At 40.5% G+C, this 21,933-nt stretch overlaps 2 protein-coding genes across 11 annotated transcripts in view; one reads left to right on the plus strand and one right to left on the minus strand.

Moving 5' to 3' along the window:
• The window catches only part of LOC132399255 (uncharacterized protein C7orf50 homolog), a 393,915-nt gene that overhangs the window by 125,957 nt on the left and 246,025 nt on the right, over positions 1 to 21,933 (minus strand). The gene's annotated exons all lie outside the window — the stretch shown is intronic.
• Positions 1 to 21,933, plus strand: part of LOC132399254 (probable G-protein coupled receptor 146) — a 167,846-nt gene that overhangs the window by 90,279 nt on the left and 55,634 nt on the right. The window contains exons 2-3 of one of the 10 annotated variants that reach the window (XR_009513921.1): positions 17,232 to 17,315; positions 18,212 to 21,932. The exons of 5 other annotated variants lie outside the window; for them this stretch is intronic. The gene's annotated coding sequence lies outside the window, so the exon portion shown is untranslated. Of the gene's footprint in view, positions 1 to 9,656; positions 9,927 to 17,231; positions 17,316 to 18,211; position 21,933 lie in introns of those variants that run through there. 4 more of the 10 variants (XM_059979461.1, XR_009513923.1, XM_059979460.1 and 1 more) reach the window with 4 other exon arrangements.

A 21,933-nucleotide genomic window follows, 5' to 3' on the forward strand; every position in this document is an offset into this window, starting at 1 on the left:
AGTTTTAGTTAAATGGTGGCCCAGGATATGGATGGTGGAGCCCTGGCAGCAGTCGATCTGAAAGTGGTCACTGCCAGGTACTTTTGTGGCATGAGTGTTATTCTCTAGAGCTTGTGGTTTAGAACGTTAAGTTGCTTTGTTTGTTCAAGAGCTGCGAATGGGATTTAGCATGGTGTATTCATCAATGACCTGATGATAAAGATCAAAGTTCAAAGTAAATTTATTGTCAAGGTACAAAAATGTCACCATGTGCAATCCTGAGAGTAATTTTCTTGTGGGCATACTCAATACATCCACAATTGAATAACAACCATAATACCACACTCAATGAAACACCAAACCAACTTCGATGTTCAACTAGTATGCAATAGACAACAAACTGTGCAAATACAAAAATAAAGAAATAATAATAAATAAGCAATCAATATTGAGAACATGAGATGAAGAGTCCTTGAAAGTGAGTCCATAGATTGTGGGAACATTTCAATGATGGTGCAAGTGAAGTTGAGTTAAGTTATCCCATATGATTCAAGAGACTAATGCTTGAGGGGTAACAACTATTCCAGATCCTGGTGTTGAGTCCTGAGGTCCCCTGTACCTTCTTCCTGATGGCAGCACTGAGAAGAGAGCATGACCTGGGTGCTGGGATTCCCTGATGATGGATCATCAATACAGCAGCTTAAGATGGTTGAGCTTTGAGCAGTGTGCTGAGGAACCTCTGTAGTGACAATTTGAGGTTGGGACGATTGACCTTCAAAAACCTCAGTCATCTTCCCTTATGCAAGGATATCTCTAACCATTAGAGTGACCTTTTCTAGGTGTCAACTGACTTCAGCTTGACCTCTATTTTTTAATGCCACATTCAGTTGAACACTGCCTTGCTTCCAACCACGGTCACTCTCACCGAACCTTACGAATTTAGCCCTTTAGTTCATTTTAGACGGAGGCTGTGACTAGATCTGGTTTACTTCAGCATATCGAAACTGGCATTGGTGAGCACGTTATTTCAAAGTAAATACAGGTTAGCAGCATTACTGACAATGGGTTATGTCACTCTGCTGGTGATTGAGAGTAGACTGATTACACAGTAATCTGTGACTGTAGTTAAGCAACATAGCTGGGAAACTTTCCATGTACTTGGTGTCATTGCTGAAACTGTACTGGAGATATGGCTGTTTCTGGAGTATAGCCCTTCATTCCTAAAGTCTGAAAAACTCTCAGCTGCTCCTGGGTATGACATGGATAAAATGAACTGGCTGAAGACTTGCTTCTGTGATGGTGGGGAATGTTAGGGGAAATCCAAATGGCTTGTCCACTTGGCACTTCTAGCTGAACAAGGCCAAATGCTTTAGTGATCATGTGTTAACCCCATCATCTTTGGAGTGTTCTCCCCTTACTTGCTTAATTGCCATTTATGATGTTCAGATCTATCCACTGCACACTGCTTAGACCACAGTTGGAGCTTTGCCTGTTTGGTGCTTTACTTTGAGGAAAAGAAATTCTACTGCCACTCTTTTCTGCACTCCTTCAAAAAAAAAAGGGTTGATCGTCAGCTTGATTATAAAAGTAGAGTGAAGAATTTGATGGGGTATTAGATGATAAATTATGGCGATGTTTTCTCTGCTGCTTTAACATTCATGCCACCAGTACTCCCATCTCAATGGATGTCCAGTAGCCACTTAACAATCAGAATTAGGTTTATTAACATTGTCATATGTTGTGAAATTTGTTGCTTTGTGACAGCAATACAGCGTAAGACAAAAAATTACTATAAAAATAATTATGAAATTGAGATAAACAATGTAGTGATGATGGGTTCATACACCATTTAGAAATCTGATGGTAGAGGGGAAGAAACTATCCCTGAAATGTTGAGTGTTGGCCTTTAGGTTCCTATACCTCCTCATTGATGGTAGTATCAAGAGGAGGTCATATCCAGGATGGTTAGGGTCTTTAATGATGGATGCCACCTTCTTGCAGTACCACCTCAAGCAAGGTTTTTGGAAACAATCCTTGCAACTTGTTTTGGTTCATTAAATTTTAGATAGATCTGGATTTATAAGATGAAGCTGAATTTCAGAAAGTCACTCTAAAAGGAAGTTCACTTATATAAAAGGATTATGGAGGATAATTGTGCCAGGATGACATGAAATGGAGAATAGACTGATGTTTGGAATACCTCTCTCATAAAACCTTTGTAGTCTTACCTAAGATACTTGGGTATGAGTCCTGGTTAGTGAAAGTCCTTATAACAGATATGAATTCTCTGCCATATTGCCTATATTACAAATTTGATTACAATGCAAGGATACTTTATTGCTTATAAAGTGGTTCTGAATGCTCTGAAGTCACAAAAGGTGCTTATATAAATTCAAAACTCTTAGTGACAGCAGGGTATACCTTCTGTACCTAATAAAGTGGCCACTGTGTGTATGTCATGGTTTTTGTCTGCTGTAGCCCGTCCACTTCAAGGTTCAACGTGTTGTGATGCTCTTCTGCACACCACTATTAACATACCTGGTTATTTGAGTTATCGTCACCTTCCTGTCATCTTGAACCAGTCTAGCCGTACTCCTCTGACCTGCTTCAATACAAGGCAATTTTAGCTAAAAAACTACTGCTCAGTGGACTTTTCTTTTGCTTTTCGCAGCATTCTCTGAAACTCTAGAGACTGTTGTGCGTGAAAATCCCAGGAGATCAGCAGTTTCTGAGATACAAACCACCCCCTCTGGCACGAACAATCAATTACAGAGTCATTTAGATCGTATCTCTTCCCCCATTCTGATATTTGGTCTGACCAACTGAATCACTTGACCACATCTACGTGCTTTTACGTAGCGAGTTCCTGTCACATGACTGGCTGATTAGATATTTGCGTTAATGAGTGCATGTACAAGTTTACCTAATAAAGTGGCCACTGAGCATATAACAGTTTTGATTCAACATTTTCAGAATAATTCGGTGTAGAATGATTCAGACTACCAGTAATAACAATTACATCCCAAATACACAGTATGGCTGAATGTGTAAGCTTTGTGGCAAACAAGAAAACAATGGGTCTTACTCATTCCAAAAATGAAGCTAATAACTCATTGTTCTAATATAATGGAATGAAGCAATCAGTATTAGTTCCTTCCTAGTTAACAGCTACAAAAATTATTTGGCCATCAGATGAGAAGTTGTTTTTGTGGTTTAGCAATCAAGGAACTTTACTTTTCAAAATAATTTTTTTAACAACAGAATGTACACTAACTTCACTTTTCAAAATAACACTGAACACTGAGGAAAATATCAAACAACAAACTATTCTAGTTAATTTCTAAGTACAGATAATTGAAGATATCTTTGAAACCTGGCAGTTTAACAAAACATTTAGGTCCCAAGCACACTCAGGTAATGGATTACCGATGGTGAAATGGACAGCAAATACCCCCATTACTTCCCATAACCAACAACTTCAGGATTTCCATGAATGCATACGTAAAAGTCAACATCCTGAAGTTGCTGCCATTGAGTTGTTGCTGGGCAGCAAAGTGCATTCCAAAGCCAGCATCCCTGTGGACTTCCATGTGGGAGAGGAAACCTGATCATGATTCTTGCATCCTTCCTTTCATTAAAAATCTGTGCCAAGTCTGTGGAGGCATTAAGAAGTTTCACGCTTTTGATAGGAACGATCCTCACAGTTACTTTAAGAAACTTAAAGCACATTTAGCAACACTTTTTTTCCTTTTAATTTTTGATACCTGAGAGGGGTATGTCATGGTTTTACATAGCTTTTAATTATTTCTAAACATACTTATTTCGGTCGCCTTGTGTGATGTTCCATATAACATACAATGCTATTAAGTGACACTGAGCCTCAGCACAAAGAATATTTTCAGTTATACTGTATCTTCAGACTGCTGCCAGGAGAGATAGCTTTTTTCAGAAATCAGAGATGGCCATCCTAGTGCAAGATTCCCTAAAGGTTAACTTGCAGGCTGAGTAAGTAGTGAGGAATTTAATGCATTGTTAGCATTCACTTCAAGAGGTCCAGATATAAAACCAAGGATGCCAAATTGCATTTGGAGTAATGTGAATAGTTTTGGACCACTAGCAGAGAAAGAATATGCTGGCATAAGAGGTTTGTGAGAATGATCCCAGGAATGAAAGGGTCAACGTACGAGGAGCATTTGAGTTCCTGGGCCTGTATTCACTGGAGTTTAGAAGAATGAGGGGGGTATATTATTGAAATCTATTAAATGTTGAAAGGCCCAGATAGAGTTGACATGGAGAATATGTTTCCAATTGTGGAAAAGTCTTGGACTAGAGGCTGCAGCCTCAGAATAGAAGAACATCTCTTTAGAACAGAGACATGGAGGAATTTCTTTAGCCAGAGGATGTGAATGTGTGAAATCCATTGCCACAGATGGCTGTGGAAGCCAAATGACTGCGTACTTTTAATAGGTTCTTGGTTAATAAGGGCATCAAAGGTTACGGGAAGAAGGCAGGAGAGCCGGGTTGAGAGGGTAAATAAATCAGTCACGATGAAATGACAGAGCAAGCACAATGGGCTGAATGGCCTAATTCTGTTCCTATGTCTTACCAAAGTCAGTTACTAACTTCCCTATCCAGTGACCACTGGGTAGTTAAAAACTTTCCTACCCAGTGAAGAGTATTGATAACGGCTGGGGTGACCCTTTTTGTAAAGACACTCCCCAGAAGGTGGCAATGGCAAACCACTTCTGTAGAAAAATTTGCCAAGAACGATCGTGGTCATGGAAAGACCATGATCGCCCACATCATAGGACATGGCATTAAATGAGCAAACGGACCCCACAAAAACATTTCAATACTCGTGTGTTACATGTTGTTTCATTAGGCTTCTCTGAGCATTTTGGGATAATTTTAATACATTAAAGGTATTGATCATATTTTATTATTGTCACATGTATCAAGACAGTGAAAAGCTGGCCATGCATAGCAAATCATTACACGGTGCATTGATCTAGAATAAGCTAAATCAATAACAGTGCAAAAAGTATAAAAGTTGCACTGCAGGTCATCGGTAAAGTGCAAGATCATAACGAAGCATATGGTGAGGTCAAGGGTCCATCTTATTGTACAAGAGGTCTGTTCAAAATAATGTGGGATAGAAGCTGTCCTTGAGCCTGGTGTTATGTACTTTCAGGCTTTTGTATCTTCTGCTCAATGGGAGCTGTGAGACAACATAAAAGCAGATTTTTTAAAAAGTCTTCTAATCGAGGGTAACTTGCTTCCATTCCAGATCTCCAGGCTCTCACGTGACTGTTGTGTCCCAGTCACCGGCTTTGCCAGAGTTTGGTTAAGAGGGTGAGCAGGAGTTTATTTTGTAAGGTGGTGTGCTCCTTCTACCATCTATACCAAACGTATATATGCTTTCAAAGCATTGAGTTGAGGATCTAAGATTCATCCCAAATGCTCCTTCTCTTCTGTTACCAATCATGGGTCAAGGATCTAGGAATTTGTGGGGATATTACAATTTCCAAGAATATTTTGATCTCTTCCATTCTCTTGGTAATGTCCTGCAGTGATAAAATTAGGAATAGTATGCCTGTTTTGAAGTCCTGTTGGGCTTGCAAACAGCATGGCCTATCTTACTGAGCTGACTGAGAGTGATCAGGGGTATCTGGGAGGGCATGACAGTATGTGCTTGCTTATTCCACCAGTGGATTCAGAGTTTTCTGCAAAGATAGCTTTGATAAAATCTCTCCTGCAGTATATACTGTAGTCACAATCGCCATTGCCTTCAATGTGTAGGCATAACTTTTGAACTTTTGGCCGAGGAAAAGGGTATATTTTTACAATTTCAAGCTTGCACATACAATTCTATACTCCACATGTACTTTGGAGAAAATGTTTGGAACATTGGAACTTAGCAAAAAAAAACATTTTAAGCTATTTGAAATCGTGATTTTAAAGTCGAACATGGGTTTGAGTAAGAATGTACTGTACACAGTCACAATTTCTTGACCGTGGGATGCATATTATAAAGATTAACTTTATTTATCATATGTACATTGAAACATACGTACAGGGAAATTTGTTGTTTGTGTCAAATCAAATCAGCGAGGATTGTGCTAAGGGCATTACACTTCTGGCAACACAGCATGCCCACAACTTATTAACCCTAACCCTAACAATGTGGATACTATAGAGAGAGTGCAGAGGAGATTTACAAGGATGGTGCTTGGATTGGAGAGCATGCCTTATGAGAATAAGTTGGGTGAACTTGGCCTTCTTTCCTTGGAGCGACAGAGGATGAGAGGTGACCTGATAGAGGTGTATAAGATGATGACAGGAATTGATCGTATGAATAGCCAGAGGCTTTTTCCCAGGGCTGAAATGGCTAACATGAGGGAGCATAGTTTTAAGGTGCTTGGAAGTAGGTACAAGGGGGATGCTAGAGGTAGGTTTTTCACACAGAGAATGGTGGGTGCATGGAATGCACTGCCAGTGAAGGTGGTAGAGGTGGATACAATAGGGTCTTTTAAGAGACTCTTAGATAGGTACATGGAGCTTAGAAAAATAGAGGGCTAGGCACTAGGGAAATTCTAGACAGTTTCTAGAGTAGGTTACATGGTCAGCACAATGTTGTGGGCTGAAGAGCCTGTAATGTGATGTAGATATCTATGTTTCTATGTTTACATGCATCTTTGGAAATCGGGAGGAAACTGGTGCATCTAGAGGAAACCATGCAGCCACGGGGAGAATGTACAAACTCCTTACAGACAACATAAATGCAATAAATTCTGCAAATGCTGAAACTCTAGAACCACACAGTCAAAATGCTGTAGGAACTCAGCAGGTCAGGAGCCATCTATGGAAATGAATCAATGGTCGACATTTCAGGCCAAGACCCTTCATCAAGCTCCTTACAGACAACGGCAGGAATCGAATTTCGATTCATCAGTGCCAGCACTGTAACAAGATTGGGCTAAGTGCTACACTATCATGCCACAATATGTAGCATATAGTTTAATAAAATGTATTTGCAGAACTAATTTAATCTATTATTTACACTTGAAAATTCAGAGAGCTAGCAGAATCAACAGAACACAACAGTACAGCACATTAACAGGCTATTCGGTATAACATCTGTGCCAAGCATGACGTCAAATTAAACTAATCCCATCTGCATGTATGCAGTCCATATCACTCCATACCCTGCATGGTCATATACATATCTGTCTAAAAGACTCTTAAACATCTCCATCCAAATGGTTAATAGTATTTCATCAGAAGCACCTAAATTTTCAAAAATTTAAACATCGATCAAAACAGAATCTAAATATTATGACTAGTGCAAAACCGGCATCAGCTTCCTCCACTGATCATTTCTTGTGTCCTAATTTTTATAATTGGAGTCAATTTGTATTATCCACTAAACACTTTTAAACATTAATCATGGTTATGTAACAGCACTTGCACCTCCGAGCAAGAAAGTCACAGAATCAATTCTAAATGCAGGGATGATAATTTTGTACAGTAGTGAAGGAATATTTTACTGATGTAGGTGGCACTTTTTTGCTGAGACATTCAACCAAGGGCCTACCTGTTCTCTCAATTGCCCTGTTTCTAAAAGAAGAATGCTTGGCCAGCGTTTGGCTTCATTCCTAAAATAAGATGCGGTCATTATCAAATTACTATCTATGAGTATTTGCTGAGTACAAATTCACTGTCTAATTTCTTACAAATGTAAGTACTTCAGAAGTGCCTCACTGTTACAAAATGTTTTGGAAATCGCTTGGAGGGATGTGAAGGGTGTTTCAGGAATACGTGTCTTTCTTTTCATATTTCGTATTTCTAAATGAGCCAACTGAGCTAAATGAGCAAAATAGGATACCACTAGGGCATATGAGAGACTGAAAAATAAGTTTAAAAAGATAGAACCCCCTCTCTCCTACCCAGCAAGTTTGCAAGAGGCAGGATGAAGGGCTGAAAGGATATTAAGAGGGGTGGAATTCAAATCAACATCTGAAACCTTTCAGAGGGTCATCTTGCTGATCCGACGACATACACAAATGATGAGAGATGGTAACCTAATAGTGACCTCAGTTACACTGGTTAGAGGTAGGGATGGGAGGGTTGTTGGTTGTGTGGAGTGTCCTTTGCCAAGAACGTCATTGACAAGAAGCCTGCTCCAGATGCAGTGCATGGCAGAACAAATGCAGAGAGAATAATTTGCTTTGAGGGCAATTAGTACATCAGGGCTAATACTGTACTACAAAACCCACAACTCTACGTCTTCACATGCAAGAAAATGCCTTTCAGCTACCTAATTCATAAAGGGAATGAATAAAAAAGCTACTGGGTGACAGTGAATTTCTAATTGTTGAGGTGGCAGCTAATAAACAGGATGCAGTTTCCTCTCTCTGTAGTCTGATCCAGACTACACCTACGATTCCCCTATATCAAACATGACTTCAGGCTCATAATCTAAAGAATTCACTTCCTGATCCTCTCTGTTCCTCATTCCATCCTTAAGATAGTCCTTTAATCCAATCTATTTGACCCAAGTTTTTATTAGAATTCTGCCCAACAGTTTTAGGGCACATTGTCAAGATTTCTTTGATAATAACCTGGAACATTTTTACTTTATATAAGTTCAAGAGACTGTTGTTAATAATGATCTCAGTTAGTTGTAAGATGACTATCTTCATGGTGCATTTTTTGCAGGCATTCACAATAAATACAAGAAACACAATAGAATCAATGAAACTCTGCTCAACAACACAGACAAATAACCAATGTGCAAACGACAACTAACTATGTAAATATAGAAAGATTTTTAAAGTAATATAATTAAATAAAAAGCAATAAATATGGAGAACATGACATGAAGAGTCAGTGAAAGTGAGTCCATAAGTTGTGGGAACATTAAGTGATGGGGCAAATTAAGTTATTCCCCCTCTGATTCAAGAGCCCCCCGCCCCCCGCTGATAGGTACTAACTGTTTCTCAAAGACTTCATCAGGACGGATGAGGGATCCCGTCCCGAAATGTCGACTGTTTACTCTTTTCCATAGATGCTGCCTGGCCTGTTGAGTTCCTCCAGCATTTTGTGTGTGTTGCAGAGAGAAGAGTCGCTGACGTTTGAGACTCCGTGGCTAAAAGCACGAACGCCTACGGCAGAGTCCAAAAAGTAGAATACATGTAAAAAGAGCACAAACTGAAAAAAAATACAAGGGAAGGAAATCGAATGGCAATTTTAAACAGCGTGCGGGGTTAGAACAAAACTTCAACTGGTCACTTTCGTGTACAGATTTCGGATAGCCCATTGCATAAAAATCATGTTTTAAAATTCCTGTGCTTTCAGTTAGACTCCATCTGTAAGTGACTGGTGTACACGTACTGAGCTGTATATAATTAATTGACAGTTGTGCTGATCCCAGCTACTATGGCCAGAAGCAAAAGGCAAAAAGGAGTGTCCACTTGAAAATTCCGTACAGAATTTCCCCAAAACATTCCGAACGTGGGAGGATTTTACCGGATACTAAAACAGTCAGGCCACTCAAGAGTTAAATTTAAGTTAAACGTATTGGCTGAGCTTAACAACATGCAAAAGAATTTTGAACCAATAAAACCAAAGTACAACTCTATCCTATAATAATTTCTTAAGCTGCTTTGGTTCACCTGACTTTGCCCGACCGCAAAGTGAGGGCATTTGGAGTGTGTGATCTGCCCAACCAACTCTGAAATAATTATGACTCACTAACCGAGGGAAACACACACACACACATGCACAGCGCGTCGCACAATGCCGTACTAACTGATAGCAAGAGTGACGAGTGAAAAATCTGCATTGACAGGAAAAAGTCTCCCGAGCAACCCGTTTCCATTCAAAGTGGTGCTCACGTCGTCCATGTTAACTAGCCGCGACCAAAGGCAGATGGCAAGACATGTAAGGTAGGGCGCCCTTTCCGCAGGTAGACGAAGCGGTGAACTTTGTTGAAATTAAAATGATTAACGCGCACATATGTCGAGGGCAGGCGTGGGGCATTTGGAATAACTTATAATCGATTAAAACCTGGGGAGGGGAGGGAAGGGGGGGGCAGCGTTTGCCTGGACTGAATTCCTGGTGGACAGTGGGTTACATTACCCACTTGTCCGACGTCAGTCTATTAATTTAAAATAACTGCAGTGAATAGCGCCCGGTGGAGATGAACAAGTTAAGCGAATTTCTGGTTCAGCAAACAAGATTATTTACTGTTGTTCAGGTTGAAAAGTAAATCGGGCTGACAGCAGGCGGGAAATGGGAATGCCGCCTTTGGTGCTTGTGATGTCTTTTCGTTGCTAAACCTTTGTATCCGCTCTCGGAAATGTGGCTAAAAGACGCTTTGGCTATGTTTACTATTATAAATTCCCCCCAAAGCAGGTGCTTTCTCCAGTTATTACACTGCATTCTGTAATCGAGTTCGTCTACCCACCTGCGTTATCAACTCGCGGTGATCATCTCCAACCAGGTTGGATTGTTAGACCCTAAAACAGGACGGAAGGGTCACAGACAGAATTTTATCCACTGCGCGATTTTAAGTTTGTCCCACGCGGCGGTTTTGTCTGCTATGAGAGAGAAAAAAACCCAGCTCGTTTCCCAACCACGCAGCATGGTGTAGAGAACACTTGTTACGCAGTTTCAACCCGCATGCATGTAACATCAATAGCAAAACTTCACCCTAGTGCGAACCAAAAAAAAGACACAAACTAATAAGAGCAGATGACTAAATGCTTGGTTAAAGAGGTTAGCATGACCGGAAGGACAAAAGCTTCTTGAAACAGGGAGTCCTTAGGTTCAGCCTCGCAACCTAAACGTATGACTGTCAACAGCGCAGCAACTAAAAGGAAAAATGCTGTAAACCCCAGCAGGTCAGGAATTGTCTTCCGAAAAAGTCACAATTAACATTTCAGTTCTGGCTTTTTCTAGCAGTTTTGTTACTGGCGTCGGTTTATTATTGTCACTGAGATTACCGTTCATACCGTTCAGATCGTTTCTGTCATATTTCCAGATTTATTTGTTCAGTGTGACAAACAAAGGTGAAGGGGCAAAAACTGGAGAAATAATGCAAGTTCCTGGGAGGGTGGTGGGCCGGGGCAGATAATAGGGCCAAAAGGGAAGAACAGCGAGAGATCTGAAAATGAGTCGCTGCTGATTCAAAAGCTTCCCTCGGTCACTGTCAAAAGGGTTGGGTGAGTGGGAAGTTCCTGCAAGTCAGTACCCACACAGCAGAACTAATTCTGGGCTGTAACACATTACAGTTGACCACAAGAACAGGCCCTTCAGCCGAAACCATCTGTGCCAACCATGATTCCAAATTATTTATTTATTGACATGCAGTGCGGAGTACGTCAGCCCTTCGACCCGCGCCGCCCAGCAATCTCCCGATTTAATCTGAGCGTAATCACCAGACAATTTACAATTAACCTACTAACCCAGTATGTTTTTGCACTGTGGGAGAAAACCTGTGTGGTTTTCATAGGGAGACCGTACAAACTCCTTACAGGCAATGGCGGGAACTGAACCCGCGTTGCTGGTACTGTAACATGTTGTGCTAACCATTGTGCTACCATGTCACCCCGAATTAAACTGAACTCATCTCCCTTTATAAAGTTCAAAATTCAGACGTTCTAAGTAAAAAAAAAATTATCAAAGTACATGTATGTCACCATACAGATTCACATACTTGCAGGCATTCACAGTAATAAAAAGACAGTAGAATCAATGAAAAATCACACTCAACAAAGACAGACAAGTAACCAGTGTGCAAAAGACAACAAACTGTACAATACAAAAAGAATAAAACAAAATAGTAATAAATAAGCAATAAATATTGAGAACATGAGCATCCTTAAAAGTGAGTTCATAGATTGAACTGTATTGGGATGAGTGAAGTTGAGTAAAGTTATTCCCTCTGGTTGAAGAGCTGGAAGATCAAGGGGTAATACCTGTTCCTGAACCTGGTGATTTGGGACCTGTGACTTCTGTACCTCATTCCTGATGGCAGGATCAAGAAGGGAGCATTGCCTGGAAGATACATGGTCTGTGTCACTTCATTTCCAGTATCTCCATGTGCCTATCAACCACTCCTCAGCCTCCAGTGCCTCAGAGAAAATAATCTAAGTTAGCACAACTCCTTATCAAAATGGTCACTTAAATATAAAATAGGTCCACGTTGCTTTCATTCATCTACTATACTGTCAATGTTTCCGGAGCATTACAGATAAAAAACAAGAAATACCAGCAGGTCAGGGTTAAGATACATAATTAACGTTTCAAAACTCACGTATTTTTAAATTGAGCAGAAAGGGGACAGAACGCAAACAGTAAGGATATATACAACAACACACACAAAATGTTGGTGGAACACAGCAGGCCAGGCAGCATCTATAGGGAGAAGCGCTGTTGACATTTCGGGCCGAGACCCTTCGTCAAGACTAACCAAAAGGAAAGATAGTATGAGATTTGAAAGTATTAGGGGGAGGGGGAAATGTGAAATGATAGGAGAAGAGTGGAGGGGGTGGGATGAAGCTAAGAGCTGGAAAGGTGATTGGCAAAAGTGATACAGAGCTGGAGAAGGGAAAGGATCATGGGACAGGAGGCCTCAGGAGAAAGAAGGGAGTGGAGGGGAGCACCAGAACAAGATGGAGAACAGGCAAACAACTAAATATGTCAGGGATGGGGTAAGAAGGGGAGGACGGGCATTAACGGAAGTTAGAGAAGTCAATGTTCATGCCATCAGTTTGGAGGTTACCCAGCTGGTATATAAGGTGTTGTTCCTCCAACCTGAGTTTGGATTCATTTTGACAATAGAGGAGGCCATGGATAGACATATCAGAATGGGAATGGGATATATACTCAATGGCCACTTTATTAGGTATACCCATACTCCTGCTCGTCGATAGAAGCATCTGATCAACCATTTGTGTGGCAGAAACCCAATGCATAAAAGCATGCAGACATGGTCAAGAGGTTCAGTTGTTATTCAGACCATACATCAGATTGGTGAAGAAATATGATCTAAGTGACTTGGACTGTGGAACGATTGTTTGTACCAAACAGGGTGGTTTCATTATCTCGGAAACTGCTGATCCCCTGGGGTTTTCACACACAACAGTCTCTAGAGTCTCTAGTCTCTAGTGAATGATGCAAAAAAAATGTTCTGCAGAGGTACGTTCCAATGAGACAAGGAAAGGATGGTAGGGTACAGGAACCATGGTGTACAAAGGCTGTAGAAAATCTAGTAAAGAAAAGCAAAGGTTCAAAAACCTAGGTGATGATAGAGATCTAGAAAATTATAAGGCTAGCAGGAAGGAGCTTAAGAATGAAATTAGGAGAGCCAGAAGGGGCGATGAGAAGCCCTTGGCGAGCAGGTTTAAAGAAAACCCCAAGGCATTCTACAAATATGTGAAAAGCAAGAGGATAAAACATGAGAGAATAGGACTAATTAAGTGTGACAGTGGAAAAGTACATATGGAACTGGAAAAGGTAGCGGGGTAATAAATGAATGCTTTAGTATTCAGTATGGAAAAGGACCTTGGCTATTGTAGGGATGACTTACAGCAGACTGAAAAGGTTCAGCATTTAGACATTAAGAAAGAAGATGTGCTGGAGCTTTTGGAAAGCATCAAGTTGGATAAGTCACTGGGACCGGATGAGGTGTACACCAGGCTACTGTGAGAGATGAGGGAGGAGATTACTGAGACTCTGGCAATGATCTTTGCATCATCAATAGGGGCGAGAGAGGTTCTGGAGGGTTGGAGATGTTGTTCCCTTATTCAAGAAAGGGAGTAGAGATAGACCATGAAATTATAGACTAGTGAGTCTTACTTCAGTGGCCGTGAAGTTGATGGAGAAGATCCTGAGAGGCAGGATTTACGAACATTTGGAGAGGCATAATATGATTAGGAATAGTCAGCATGGCTTTGTCAAAGGCAGGTCGTGCCTTACGAGCCTGACTGAATTTTTTGAGGATGTGACTAAATACATCGATGAAGGTAGAGCAGTAAATGTAGTGTATATGGATTTCAGCAAGCTATTTGATAAGGTACCCCATACAAGGCTTATTTAGAAAGTAAGGTGATATGGGATCCAAGAGGACCTCAGGCTTTGTGGATCCAGAATTGGCTTGCCCACAGAAGGCAAAGAGTGGTTGTAGTGGTCATATTCTGCATGGAGGCCGGTAACCAGTGGTGTGCCTCAGGGATCTGTTCTGGGACCCCTACTCTTTGTGATTTTTATAAATGATCTGGATCAGGAAGTGGGGGGATGGGTTAGTTTGCTGATGACACAAAGGCTGGGGGTGCTGTGAATAGTGTGGAGGGCTGTCAGAAGTTACAGTGGCACATTGATAGGATGCAAAACTGGGCTGAGAAGTGGCAGATGGAGATGGTTCAGTTTGGTAGGTCAAATATGATGGCAACATATAGATTAATGATAAGACACTTGGCAGTGTGGAGGATCAGAGGGATCTTGGTGTCCATGTCCAAGGACACTCAAAGCTGAGCAGATTGACTGTGTGGTTAAGAAGGCATATGGTGTGTTGGCCTTCATCAACCATGGGATTGAGTTCAAAAGCTGAGAGGTAATGTTACAGCTATATAGGACCCTGGTCAGACACCACTTGGAGTACTGTGCTCAGTTCCGGTCACCTCACTACAGGAAGGACTTGGAAACCATAGAAAGGGTGCGGAGGAGATTTACAAGGATATTGCCTGGATTGGGGAGCATGCCTTATGAGAATAGGTTGAGTGAACTCGGCCTTTTTTCTCCTTGGAGCGACGGAGGATGAGGGGTGATCTGATAGAGCTGTATAAGATGATGACCTTGAAGTGGATGGGCTACAACAGCAGAAGACATCAAACATACACTCAGTGGCCACTTTATTAGGTATAGATGGTACCTAATAAAGTCACCACTGAGTGTATCTGACACAAGCAATGGCAGAGCTGCCTTTTAGAGTCTGAAGGTTTATTACTTACAGTACATCTGCCTGGGGAGTCATAAATTGATGCTGATGAATTACAACACAGCAGAAAATATTGTTATACTTTATTAATTTCCATCTCTTTATGTTGCTCAGTGTTATATTTTGTCAGGTAACAGTATGAAACAGCTGGGGCATTTGTCTGTGTTAGACCTGTTGTACAAATAAAACGTTTGCAGCTGATGATTTGAAGCCCTTATTGTCAATAAAACTTTAGCAAAAACAGCAGATACACAAATGGCAGTCATCTAGTTTAGTGCCACAAGCCAGAGAGCTATATCTGAAAAAAATTTAAAACCCTACAAATTATGGAAATGTAAAATAAAAACAGAAAATGCTGGAAACTCTCAGCTAGTCAGACAACATCTGTGGACAGAGAATTAGAGTTAAAAATATTCTTACAGCTGGTCATAAACTAACTATAAGAAATGGAGGGAAAATTTTAGTGTTAATTTGCACAGAGAGTAGATAGGATAAAGGGGAAATCTCCAATTGGAGGAGGCCAGAATTACCATGGGAATTTGTTGCAGAGGGCATTTGGTTAATGGGTGAATGGAGCAGCAAGAGAGAAAGAAAATGAACTAAAGCTATGAAATGAGGGCCATTAGACTGAGAACTCAAGCAAAGGAATTTAAATGTAACTAAATGCAGGTATGATGAATGTGTCCAGCAGGTCATACTGGAAATGGGGTGGAGAATTAAGAGAACCTACCAACAGGGAGGGCTGTGTGCACCCTGGACAATGAACGTGGGTGCTCTACAAAATGGTTATCTGAAATGTGAGTGCATTACTGCTTCACGTGGAAGGACTTTTGATTGGTGAGAAGGGAGAGGTAAAAGGACACATGTTCCATCTCCTGGGGTTGCATGGGAAAGTGCCACAGGATGGAAAGTAATTTGCAGAAACGGAAGACGCAATAAGAGGGCTGGGAAAGGAATGGCCCCTTTGAAATACTGAAAAGGAGGGAAGGGGAAGAAGAGCTTAGAAATGGAATCTGTTTGAAATTGACAGCAAGTGTGAAAGGGTGATATCAGAGGTAAGTTTTTCACACAGAGTGGTGGGTGCATGGAATGCACTGCTGGCAATTGTAGTAGAGGCAGATACAATAGGCTCTTTTAAGAGACTTTTAGATGGGTACATGGAACAGAAAAATAAAGGGCTATGCAGTAGGGAAATTCTAGGTAGTTTCTGGAGTAGTTTATAAGGGCCTGTAAAGTGTTGTAGATTTTGATGTTCTGTGTTCATTGAATGTAGAGGTTGGTGGAAGAGCAGATGAAGACCAAGGAAAGTCGAGCCTTACTTTGTAAGAGAGGGATGTGAATTGGATGAAATATGGTTGGGCTCTATCATCAGTGGAGAAATCAATGGTCTAGGATATTGAGACAACAATGTGGAAAGACTTATGAAATAGGAGAATGGAATATAGTCAAATTCATTCAGCCCAATTAGCTGCACATACATTACAGACTTGTATTTGACAACCTTTAATATCTTTCACACAATGCATGTGGACCACCATCACCACTCACAACAAACTAAAAACCTTTCCAATTTATCCCAATGACATGGCAATTTTGGATTCATCCTATCAGGGATATTCTGTTTGTCCCATACATTCCTTAGCACCTGCTGCAATTTCAAACTAATTAGTTTCTCTCTTTTCCAGTTCTAACAAAAAGTCTTTAGACTGAAACATTAAATATATTTATCTTTCTATGGATCCAATGTGACTTGCTGACCTTTCGAGCATGTTTTGCTTTTAGGCAACTACATCTATTGAAGCTTTATTAAAAGTCTAGTAATATTTTTGCCACTGTGGAACAGCAGTGGGATTCAACTATATTAGTGTTTGTGGTTTGTGATTATGTTAAAATAAAAGCAAAATAGTTTCCCACTAAGAATTTCACCAATAATTTAGAAATACAAAAGTCAACATAATATATTGAATACAAATGTCTGTTGATCTTCAAGAGCAAGTAATTTTAGAAATTCATGGTTCTATTTTGTGATCCTTCAACAATTCATGTGATGCTGCTTTATAAAGTCAAAAAAGCTAAGGCCAGATGATTCCATTATAAATATACAAACGCATACACTCAGTGAAAATATTATTTTGCCTGTGCAAACTTTTTTATACACATTTACATAATTTACACATGCTTTGTCAGATGGAAAATATCTTTTTTACTTTTTCTTTTTCCCTTTCTCTTTTTTCTTTTCCCTGTTTTGCAGTCTCCTAAAACAAAAAAAAACACCAGCCTTGGACCTCTTTCAATGTCTTAAGACAAAAGGAGCTTGGCCACTACTGCTGTACTTGTAAGTGATTGTGCAGCGCATGTCACTCTAAGTCAACTGGGTGAAAATGGATGCTGTTCTAGTTGATGTTTAGCAGTTTATTCACATCATGTCTGTGCAGATGGAAAAGAATGATCTGTGGTTTGTTTAGCTTAAGCTGATTTACAGCATTGTAGTGAGTCAGCCTGACTAGATTGGCTGCTATAGAGTGCTTGATCTGGGCAAAGTTCCTTGTTTGTACTGGTATAGATAGGTCTGCTATTTGTGTAAGTGTTAAAGAGCTAGGGTGCCATTATGTTTCTTATGGAATAAACCATTGAGTCAGCAGCTACACATTCCTCTGAGTTCAACATAAGACACTTTCCACAGTGTTTTGATCAGCTAATAGTCTCATCATATTTTAGATCTTTCAGAACAATGCTTAATCACCTGAAAAGACATTTCCTCAAACAGTCTATGTTCCAGCCAGACAAGTGATGCATTGGGATGAGGAGCTGAATCTCACCCAAAGTATTAATGACCCAACCTGCTGCTGAGAGGTTGATGAAAGCCACATTACTGTTTAACTTCCTTACAAAACATGGGCATCATTCAAACTTTGACCAGTCCACACCCTCACACCAGGAAAGCAGCCTATTGGAAAGGAGTGGGATTGAGCTTGATAGGTGAAAGCCTTTTCAGGATGAAGTACTTAAGTGATAATGGAAGAAAATTAGCCGAGATCTCAGATAAACGGTCAGACCTCACAACAATGTTCAGCAATCTCAGAGACAGATCCCAGAAATTTAATCTGTTGAGTGTCTATGTTGTCAAGACCTGTAATTTTGTCAGTCTTCATGTCCCAGCAGGAACATTCATGTTGTTGCCCTGAGTGTCTTTTTTTATTGCTGATTCTGACATCACTTTTTATACAATAGGTTTATAACATCTGAACATGCCTGAGGAGTACCAACGATACTGGAGTTACCAGCAGAAACAGGTCCATCTTAGAGCCAGTACTGACTGTATTTTCTGGCAACACTGAAGCCCCCTTCCCTTTCAAACAACACTTACTTATAAAGTTGTGCTCTGAACACATATAACAATCTTCATCTACAAGAAGTGCAAACAATAAAGGATTTATGGCCATTGCTACTTTGTCAACCTATCTTTTCTTTCTCAAATTCAAACTCCAATACAAAAGGTAGATGGAATCTATTCAATAAAAGTCTGAACAATTTGCATATCTGCAGGACCAGAGTGCAAATGGTAAAGTTTCAGTGAGAACATTGGAAAGGAGATAGATGCAAACATGTGAATTTAATGATAAGCATTTAGGACAAGGGAGGATAATTAAAAGGATGGATAGGACAAGGAAGGACTGTTTTCTCAGAAGAGAATAGTGAGGGGAAATCTGATGTAGGTACATAAAATGATGAGAGATCTAATCAGAGTGGAGAGTGGGATTACCGTTTTAACTGAAATGCCAATCAGGGAGCACATTGGCTTTAGTGGCCATAATTCTATTAGTCTTAAGGATGGAAAAGGTAGGACCAAGTCCTCAAGTTAGTTTTCTAAACCGCAGCAGGATTAATTCTGGTGGAATTAAACAGGTTCTACAGAGGTTGACTGGGTGAGCCCATTTGAAGGGAGAGAAAAGAATAGAAGTGGGAGGCTTTTAAAAATGTAATAAAGAGAGTACAGGGGCAACATGTTCCTGCTAGGATGAAGAGTAAACCTGGCAATTTTAGCAAAGTTTGGCTGGTGAGAGATATTGAGGCTCTGGTCAAGAAAAAGAAGGTTGAGGATGAGTGAATCCTTTGACAACTATAGGAAAATTAAGAATACTTTTCAGAGGGAGATCAATAGGGCAAAGAGAGGGTGTGAGGTGCATCCAGCTGGCAGGGTTAAGGAAAATTCCAATAGGTTCTATAGCTAAAATGGAGTGAGTCAGTCTACTTAAAGATCAGCAGGGCCACCTAAGTCTTGAGCCGTAGGTGGTAGTGGGACTTTTAACAAATATTTTTCTTTAGTGTTTACCGATGAGAAATCATGATTGCTCAATTGATAACAGAACAAAGTGGAAACAAGAGAAAATCTGCAGATGCTGGAACTCCAAACAACACACACAAAATGACGGAGGAACTCAGCAAGCCAGGCAGCATCTATGGAAAAGAGTACAGCTGACATTTCGGGACTAGACCCTTCAGCAGGATTGAGTGGAGACATTTTGGTGGACATTCATGTTACCAGGGAGGAGGTACATTGTTACATAGGGGTAGCAAGGATAGCCACGAAACCACCAACCAGTCAGCCTAACATCAGTAGTGGGAAAGTTATTAAAAGTTAAGGGAATAGGAAGATCTTGATTAGGTTAAGTCAGCATAGGCAACCAAAAACATAGCATAACCTTGTGCATAACAGACTGGTCTGTTAGGTTAGATCCCATCTAATCTAGGGAGAGCTGGTTAGGTGCTCAAAATTTGCTTGGAAGTAGGAAGCAGAGGGTGATGGTTGAATGTAATTTCTCAGCATGAAGGCTGGTGAATTGTTGTGTGCTGTAGAGTATCGGTGCTGGAACCCTTGTTATTCATATTTATATAAATGATTTGGATGCAACTGCACAAGACTTGATCAGTAAGTTCATGGATTACTTAAAATTAGGAGGTGTTGATTGTTATAATCAGATGGCTATTGTAGATTACAGTGGGACCTTGATCAGTTAGTGAATTGGGACGAAGGGAATGGACTGCAATACAGATAAGTGTGAGGTGATTTTGGTAAATCAAACCAGCATAGGAGTTATATTATGAATAGTTGGACACTAGGGAGAGTAATGGAACAGAGGGACCTGGGAGTAAAAGTGCATAGTTCATTGAAAGTCATGTCACAGGGAGACAGGGTAGTAGAAATAGTGTTCAGCAAATTGGCCTTCATTAGTGGAAGCACTGTGTATAGGAGTTGGGACATTATGTTAGAATTGTATAAGTCATCAGCAAGGCCACGCTTGGGAGTATTGTGTCTAACCTTGGTCACAATGTTATGCGAAAAATGCAGTTAGATTGGAAAGAGTGCAGAAAAGATTTACATGGATGCTGCCAGGACTGGAAAGCTTGAGTTACAGGAGAAGACTGGTCAGGCTAGGTCTTTATTCCTTGGAACGCAGGAGAATGAACTGCAACCTTTAACAATATTTAAAATTATGAGAGATGTAGATAAAGTGGAAAGTAAGTCTTCTCCCTATTATAGGGGACTCCAAAGCTAGGGAACATAGATTTAAGATGAAATGGAAGGGACTGGAGGGGAAACGTTTTCAAGCTGAGGGTGGTAAGTATACAGAATGAGCTGGCAAAGGAAGTGCTTGATGCAGGTACAATGGTAGCATTTAGAAAGCACTTGGATAGGGACATGGTGGGTGAGGCTCAGAGGGATATGGGACATGAAGTGGAACCAGCTGAGTGGGCACCACGGTTGCCATTGACTTACTGAGCTGAAGGGCCTATCACCATTCAGTTTTGCTCAAAGACTACAATACATGACTCGAAGTCACTGGTATAAAAGAATGGGGAAGAAAATCAGTAACATGAACTTTTTAAAATGCAGTGTGTGATTGGAATTTTGACTGTGGATATGGTAGGGGTAGCTTCCATTGTAACCACGATAAAAAAAAAATTGGATAAATATATTGCAGGGCAAAAGTTTGCAAGGCTACTGAAAAGTGGCCCGGACAGTGGAACAAATGGGTTACCCTGGTAGAGATATAGCACAGATGCAATAGACTGAATGGCATCCTTCTGTGATGTAACTATTCTATGATTCTATGTCACTAAGAACATGAGTGGAGGAGTAGCCTGTTAAGCCTGTTCTGCCATTCAGTCAGATTAATCTTGGCTCTTTCTCCATAGCCCTTGATACCCTTGTCGTTCAATTATCCATCAATATTCACATTGAATATATTAAATGATTCAATCCCCACAGCTCTAAGCAGTGGAGTCCCAATCCTCTGGGAGAAGAAATTTCTCCTTTTCTCCATCTTCAGTGGGTAGCCCATTATTATGAATCTTAGCCCAGCTTGAGAAACATCTTCAAAGTATTCATTCTCATTCCCTTAGAATCATCTTCCATTCTTCTGAACCCTACTGAATGCAAGCACTATATACTCAGTCTCCTTTCTTACATCAACTTTCTCTTCCATAATCTAGCATTTTATTCGCCTTCCTGATTGTGTACTGCGCCAGCATGCAACATGCACTGGGGACAACATGCAACCCCCCTCCCTCCACCAGCCAATCCCCCGCTCAACACTCCTGATCCGTTTATACTGGAACATTTTGTACTTTCATTTAAATAATGATTCGTAATTTCATTTCTCTTTCCAAAGTGGCAAACCTCACATTTTCCTGCACTGTACTCCCATCTGCCAACTTCTTGTCCACCCACATAACCTATTTATATCCCTTTCTGGGTTTTCTGTATACTCATCACAACTTAGTAAAGCGCTCCTCTTTGTATCATCGCAAAACTATCTGCAGTGTCTCAATGTACTTTTTCAACATTAAATTGAAATGAAGATTTGTTGCATGAGGAAAGAATACAACTGAGACCTTGTAAAGAAGAAAAAAGATGGAAAACTGCAGATTATTCAACCACGTTTTCTGGT

Source organism: Hypanus sabinus, chromosome 9 (genome assembly GCF_030144855.1).
Source record: "Hypanus sabinus isolate sHypSab1 chromosome 9, sHypSab1.hap1, whole genome shotgun sequence".
Lineage (NCBI taxonomy): Eukaryota > Metazoa > Chordata > Chondrichthyes > Myliobatiformes > Dasyatidae > Hypanus > Hypanus sabinus.